Here is a 6835-nt window from a genome sequence, read left to right on the forward strand (position 1 = left end):
AGAAAGGGAGGGGGGAAGCGGTTGATGATGGGAAAGCCAGAGAAGAGGCAGGCGGGGGTGGGGTGGGGGTGGGGGCGTCAGAGGTTTGTAGAGACAGGTGGAGAGATTGCCAATTCACTATTTAGAGGAGTTGCCTATCTACCTACCATGTCTCCAGATTCAGAGACCTTTTAGAATTCTTTCTGGGAATAGGAAAAAGTTAGAGATCTCTGGGATAGTTATTGTAGCTGCTGGGAGAGGATTAAAGCAACCTGGAGTCCTGGCTAGAAAGCTCCGCCCCCAGGTCCTTTTTCCCTGTTGGTTGCTGAAGTGGACCTGAGTAAAATGATTGAGGGAAGAGAACTCCTTAGTCAGTAAGTGGGCCATGGGAGGCTACTCCCTGGCAGGGTGTGCTGCCCTTTCCCTTGCTTCCAACTTATTTGAAGGGAAAAAAAAGAGAGAGAGAGAGAGAGAGAGAGAGAGAGAGATTGAAGGAAAGGTGCCTTGAAAGGGGATTGATGCCTATTAAGAAGAGAGATTACCTTCTTTAACCAGTTCGGTGCTGCTGTGATTACTAGCAGCTCACCTATAAAGTATGAAAAGGAAGAGGGAGACTCGCTCTCAGAGAAGGGTAAGAAGTGAGTCACAGGAAAGAAAAGCTTAGATAGGGATGGAAGAAAAGGAATATTGTAGAAATTTTTATTTTCACTTCAAAACCTAAATTATTTGGGAAATTTGGGGAGATTGTAGTTGTTGTTTCTTTCATGTACAGCACGAAAATTTAAATGGAATTTTTTAAACAATAGTAACCTCTGCACTATTTGCAACCATACAGAAAAACATCCAATCGGTTAATATTTTGGAAAAGTAGGAAGAAAAAAAGTCCTTTGAGATTGCCCTGAAGACAGGAACTATGTTTTAACAAAGCCTAGCAATATCTAAACAGGTTATGGATGCATGAATGGAATATTCATTTTAAATTCATTTCAGAAAATTTATGAAGTACTTATGAGTAGAGTACAGTGAAATTGCTTTGGTTAGATACAATATTTATATCAGGTAGACTCTCTCCTCTCCTGGAGGTTATATTTTAGTGGTGGGATAAGATAGAAACATATGACAATCATCCAATGAATTGTACTATACATATTCTAAATAGTTATAAAGCCCAGCAAGAAAAACTGTTATTAGCAGCATATTCAGGCAAGCCTTAAAGAAGATCTAACAACTGAGTTGGTGTTTAAATAAATGACTGTAAATTCAGAAATCAAAGCACTAGATTAATTCTGGCAAAGAGGAAAGGACCTGAGAATGAGAGGTCGTATTCATGTAAATTCAGGTAACAAAAATAGAAGGGGATAGTACTAATATGATCTAATGCTGGAAAAGTCTGCTGGTACCAGATTATAAGAGATACTCAAACAGCAAGCAGGGGGCTTAGAATTTTCTTTGGTAGGTATTTACTAAAGACTTTTGAGCAAAGGTATGATATGATGAGAAGTATATGTAAGAAATTGTATTCTGAGAGTACTGTGTAAAGATGGATTGAAGGGAAGGAAAAAGTAGAAGAGCAAATACTTGTCAAAAGAGAAAAGCAGTAGCCTAGGGAGATGGTAATAAGTGCCTCTTTGGGATAAAGGTTTAACAGATAACAGACTTGAGCAAGGTTGCAAAGTTGATAGCCACTGGTCATGAAGACATTGTAAATGAGCATCGAGGAAGAAGATTCAAATATAACCCTGAGGTTATGAACATCAGAAACAAGGTGAAATGGTCATTTCATAGAATGGAATAGTTAACTATGATTATAGTCAGAAAAAATCTCATAGATATACTAACCCCTAAAGTTTTAATATATAGGAAACCGATTCTTTACTGCTCTTCACTAACCTGTCCCTCATTTACTCACTCTCAAAACTGGACATCTGGAATGTTAGGGAAGTGTTAGTTTGGAAAATTTTCTAGATTTGCTTTTTCCAAGGCATTTCTGATCCACAGCCCAGAATTCAGAACTCACGTGTAAAGAACTCAGAATTTCTTTGTACTTCAAATGCCTTGGAAAACAAAAGAACAAACCACAAGAAATGCAGGGAAGAGACAAAGACAGGACAGATACTATGAGAGAGATAGAAAGAAGATATAGAGACAGGGAGAACCCTTATTCTAGGAGACTTTTTGTTTCTCTTTCCAGGTTGCCAAATTGACTTATTTCCTAATAAAGGAGCATTCAGAGGATATCTTCCTTCTTTCTTCTACTTTTCCATGCAATCACTCTGATCCTGGAGAAGCAAATTATACTCTTTTGGTGGGTAAGGGAGAGAAAGGATAATATCTGTTTATTTTAATATTTTTCCAGATTACATATAGTTACAATTTTAATAATCATTTTTGACACTTTATAATCCATTCTCTCTCCCTCCTTACCACCCCCTCCTCCTCCCCAAGAGAGCAATTAATAAGATACAGGTTGTATGTGTACTATCAGGTAATATATAATATCATGTTCACTGTATTGTGAAATATACATATTACTTATACTAAAGAAAAATTCATGAAGGAAATAGAGTGAAACAACTTATACTATTGATTGACCCTCTTACCTGTGGCTCCCTTTGGTCAGTGGTTTCACTCCCTCTTTCTATTTCAACCTCATTATTACCTTACCCAAAAGTTTTAGAGGAAAGCCAGAGTAGTGCAAGAAATGAGTTATATTATAATTTCTGTGTTTGGGTTATTTTCCTTTTAGAGAATAAAGCCAAGAATAAAAGTAACAAAGAGCCAAAAGATAGTGAGCTCAGTTTGGAAAACATTCAGTTTGAGGTGCCAGTAGGACACTCCAGGCAGAGATATCCTTTGGCAGATGCAAATGTAGGTATAAATCTTAGAAGAAAGAGCAGGGCTGGTAATATACACTTGGGAGTCATTAACATAGACATGGTGGTTGTAGGAGTGAGTGTAGAAAAGGAAGTGAAAAACTGAGAAACCACTAAGTGGTCAGGAATAAGATGAGGAGCAAGTGAAGGAGAAAAGAGGGAAGAAGAAAAGTAAGATTAGGTTGTGTCTTGCTTCATGAATCAAAGGAAAGAGAGAGTGTTCATTAGAGGGATATCACCATACTGAAAACAGGTTAGGTGAAGAAGTTGAGTACTTAAAAAAAGGCCATTTATATAACAGGTGAGAGAGAGAGAGAGAGAGAGAGAGAGAGAGAGAGAGAGAGAGAGAGAGAGAGAGAGCAATTTCAATAATTGAATAATTGCTTGTGGGCAAAGCCTTTGATTACAAGATTTGGAGAGTTATGTATGAATAAATAGAGGAATCATACACTCAAAATTATTTTTCATAAAATTTACCTGAGAAGAGAAGAAAGAGATGGAGTAGTGCCTGATTCAAATAGAAGCATAAAGGAAGGATTTTTGTTTTTGTTCATTTGGGGAATACCTTAGGGAACATCTAAGAATATAAGCAGAGGAGAAGAACCTAGAGAAGAGGGAATAACTGCTGGAGCAAGGAGTTGAAGAAGACAGGAAAGAGTGGTGTCAAAGACACAAGTGACCAGAAAGAGACTAAAAGACACAAAACTGAAAAGGCCTGAAGTAGATAAGGATCACAATTTAGGACACAGTACTTCAGGCTTGTACTTAAGACATGAAGATTAGATAACTAGAATTGGAGATCACATGAAATACAGTTAGATTGCAATGTTATCCTCCAAGGACAGAACTTAATCATAAGAACTCTTAGAGACTCAAATTACCCCAAAATCTGAAGTCGAATTTATAAAGTCAATGTTTATAGTTTACTTCTTTGAAATCTTATACCGAGTTGTATTGTTGCTGCTTTTCCTTAATTCTAGAAATAAACTTTCTGGGTGATAGAGAATTGATCAGATAGGATACCTTCTTACAGTTTTTTTGTCCTCTGTACTAGAGAACTGTTAGGAAGGTTAGTCCAAACATAAGCTTGGCAGAAAAGGTTACCTAACATAAGTACTTATCTGGAGATTCAGCTAGGTGTTATGGTGGAGAGAGTGCTAAAATTGGAGTCAGAAAGAACAAAGTTCAGTTCCTGATTTAATCAGTTTTCTTGCCTTCTGCTTTAGAATCAAAACTGTATATTGGTTCCAAGGCAGAAGAGCCGTAAGGGCTACCAAATGGGGGTTAAATGACTTGTCCAGGGTCACATTACTAGGAAGTAGTGGGTCAGATTTGAACCCAGGACCTCCTATCTTTAGGCCTGGTTTTCAATCTACAGAGCCAACTAGTTGCCTCCTCCATGACTTCCTTGATTAAGAGCAAGTAATTTGACCTCTATCAGATATAACTTTTTATCAGTAAAATGGAAATCATAATAATACCTAGAATTGGGTTGAGGACAAAAATGAAATAATAACTTTTAAAATCTTAAAAGTGCTACATAAATTATACTTGTTATTGTTATTACCTTGAAAAGAACATGTTAGTGTAGAACAAGAGGAGAGACACCCAGTGAGATGCACACACAAACATACACACACACTGTATTTCTCCTGCTACTGATTATATGCCCATAGGTTAGTCACTTAAATCTGTTTGAGCCCCAGTATTTTCATCTATAAAATGGTATTATTCATAGCTTTAGGTCTCACTTTACAGGGTCCTTAAGTTTAACTATGGTAAGAGATGTAAATTGTTTAGCAAAATTGAAAGTGCTATTTAAATAACAGTTATTCTTAATGAAGAGGAAGACATTGTATTAGGAATTTTTTTTAGTGGGGAGGCTAATATTGAATAATCTTTAAGGATAATAAAAGGAAGTTTTACTTCAAAAATAAAGGCAGCATGTCATCTGCCTTTGAATAAGAACTGAATTAAAATGCCATCCCTAACATATATTGCCTGTGTGATCTTAGGAAAGTCACTTAACTTGGCAGTGCCCCATCCGTGTTCTAAGACCATAAGTAGAAAAACAAAGTTGCTAGGTAAAGAGTTTTCTGACCAATTGTTATATATTCTGGTAAAATCTCAGATCTAAATGGAAAATGGGAGTTTTATCTTGTCATAGGATCATTGATATAAAATTGGAAGGAATTTTAGAGGTGATTTAATCCATTATAGAGATGAGGCATCTGAGGAGGAGAGAGGATAAGTATTATGCCCTATTACACAGATAGAGATAGACACAGGATTTGAACACTGTTTATCTGACTACAATTCGATTACTTTTTACATTACATCTCTTTGCCACATTTGTGTGCTTATCCGCTTATCAGATGCATATATATGATAAGCACACAAATATATGCATACATATATGTATATTTCTCTGGGCAATCAATAACCTGAATGTAATTAATTTCTCCCTGATTAAATATCTGAGACTTTTTTTCTGGATATTGTTAATGAGGATTTAATACTTAATTTGTTTGCTTTTTTCAGTTGGCTGCAAATGAAAGCAGATCACCGAGTAATGGAAGTGACCATTATCTGAAACCTTTTTCTGACCATTATTTGAGTACATGAGAATCAGCACAACACTCGAATGACTATATCTAATGGCCTTTCCATTTGCTTCCTTGTACTTTTGATCCCTGTGAATGAATTCCATCACTAAGCACATCATGTCCGAAGGCCACTGTAATAAGCACTCTGGGCATCAGCAAATGAAGTTAAAGAAGCTTACAAAGTAATAAAGAAGACAAGTACACTATGTATTGGATATGTGCCAATAGCTATAAAGATTATTAAAGCAAACCGCTCAAAATGACCTCAGATGCAAAGACTAAACGACCATGGTTCATTACCTTGCTTGCTTCTCATATTCTTGCTGATGTGTTAAGAGCTTCAGGTGAAGAAGACCCCCATTTAAACCATGGAATTAGGATTGAAGGATCAGTACAGAGATAAGCCATCTGCCAAGTGTTTCATGATTGGTGACCATTAGTAACAGTGCATGTGAGCATCTGTATTTTCACATATACTCATACATAGAAACACACAAATGAAAAACAGCACAAACATAGATTCTCCGTATTCTATTGAGAGAAAATTAATCATTTGAAAACCATTTATTAGCTTTCCACCATGTGCTATATACTCAAAGACAAAATCACACAGCCCCAAGCCTACAAGAAACTTACATTATAACTGGAGAAAAATATTGTAAATATATGGACAGTGGACAATAATTGGAAATATTCTTGGTCTAACTGAAAACAAGCATGAGTTCAGGTCTAGGCTTTCCCGCTAATAAGTTATGTGACCTTCATCATGTTGTTTCAGATCCCTGAGCCTCGATTTCATCATATGTAAAATAATGGAGCTGAACTAGATTATTTCACATCTAAAAATTCAATGATTCTATGAGGAAAATCAGAGAATAGCAGATATACCAAATCTGAAAATGCTATGAAAAATATCAGATTCAAACATAATTCTGAAGACAGAAAGAACTAAAGATTGGATTACTAATCAGTAGTTACTCTTCAATCAACCAAAATGATCCTACTTACTGAAGGTACTCAGGATATTAAGGGATGCTGCTAAAAGGCCTCTTTATTCAAAAACAAGCAAAAGCATCTGATATTATATCTGAACCGGGGGTCATTTTGGGGGGTTATGATATTCTACTCCAGAAGTATTATAATGTAACTACCTTGCAAAATTCTCCTTATTTTGAATTATTTAACAACTAGAAAATCTTAAGTTAATGGGACACATATTTAAATTAAAATAAAGAGGAAAGAACTAACATGAACCATTTAATTAAATTAAATTAAAATAAAGAGGAAATAAAATAAATTAAAATAAAAAGGAAAGAACTAACATGAACCATTTCCATTAAAAAGAAGGTCTTGTGTGTGTGTGTGTGTGTGTGTGTT

This window comes from Gracilinanus agilis, chromosome 5, assembly GCF_016433145.1.
Source record: "Gracilinanus agilis isolate LMUSP501 chromosome 5, AgileGrace, whole genome shotgun sequence".
Lineage (NCBI taxonomy): Eukaryota > Metazoa > Chordata > Mammalia > Didelphimorphia > Didelphidae > Gracilinanus > Gracilinanus agilis.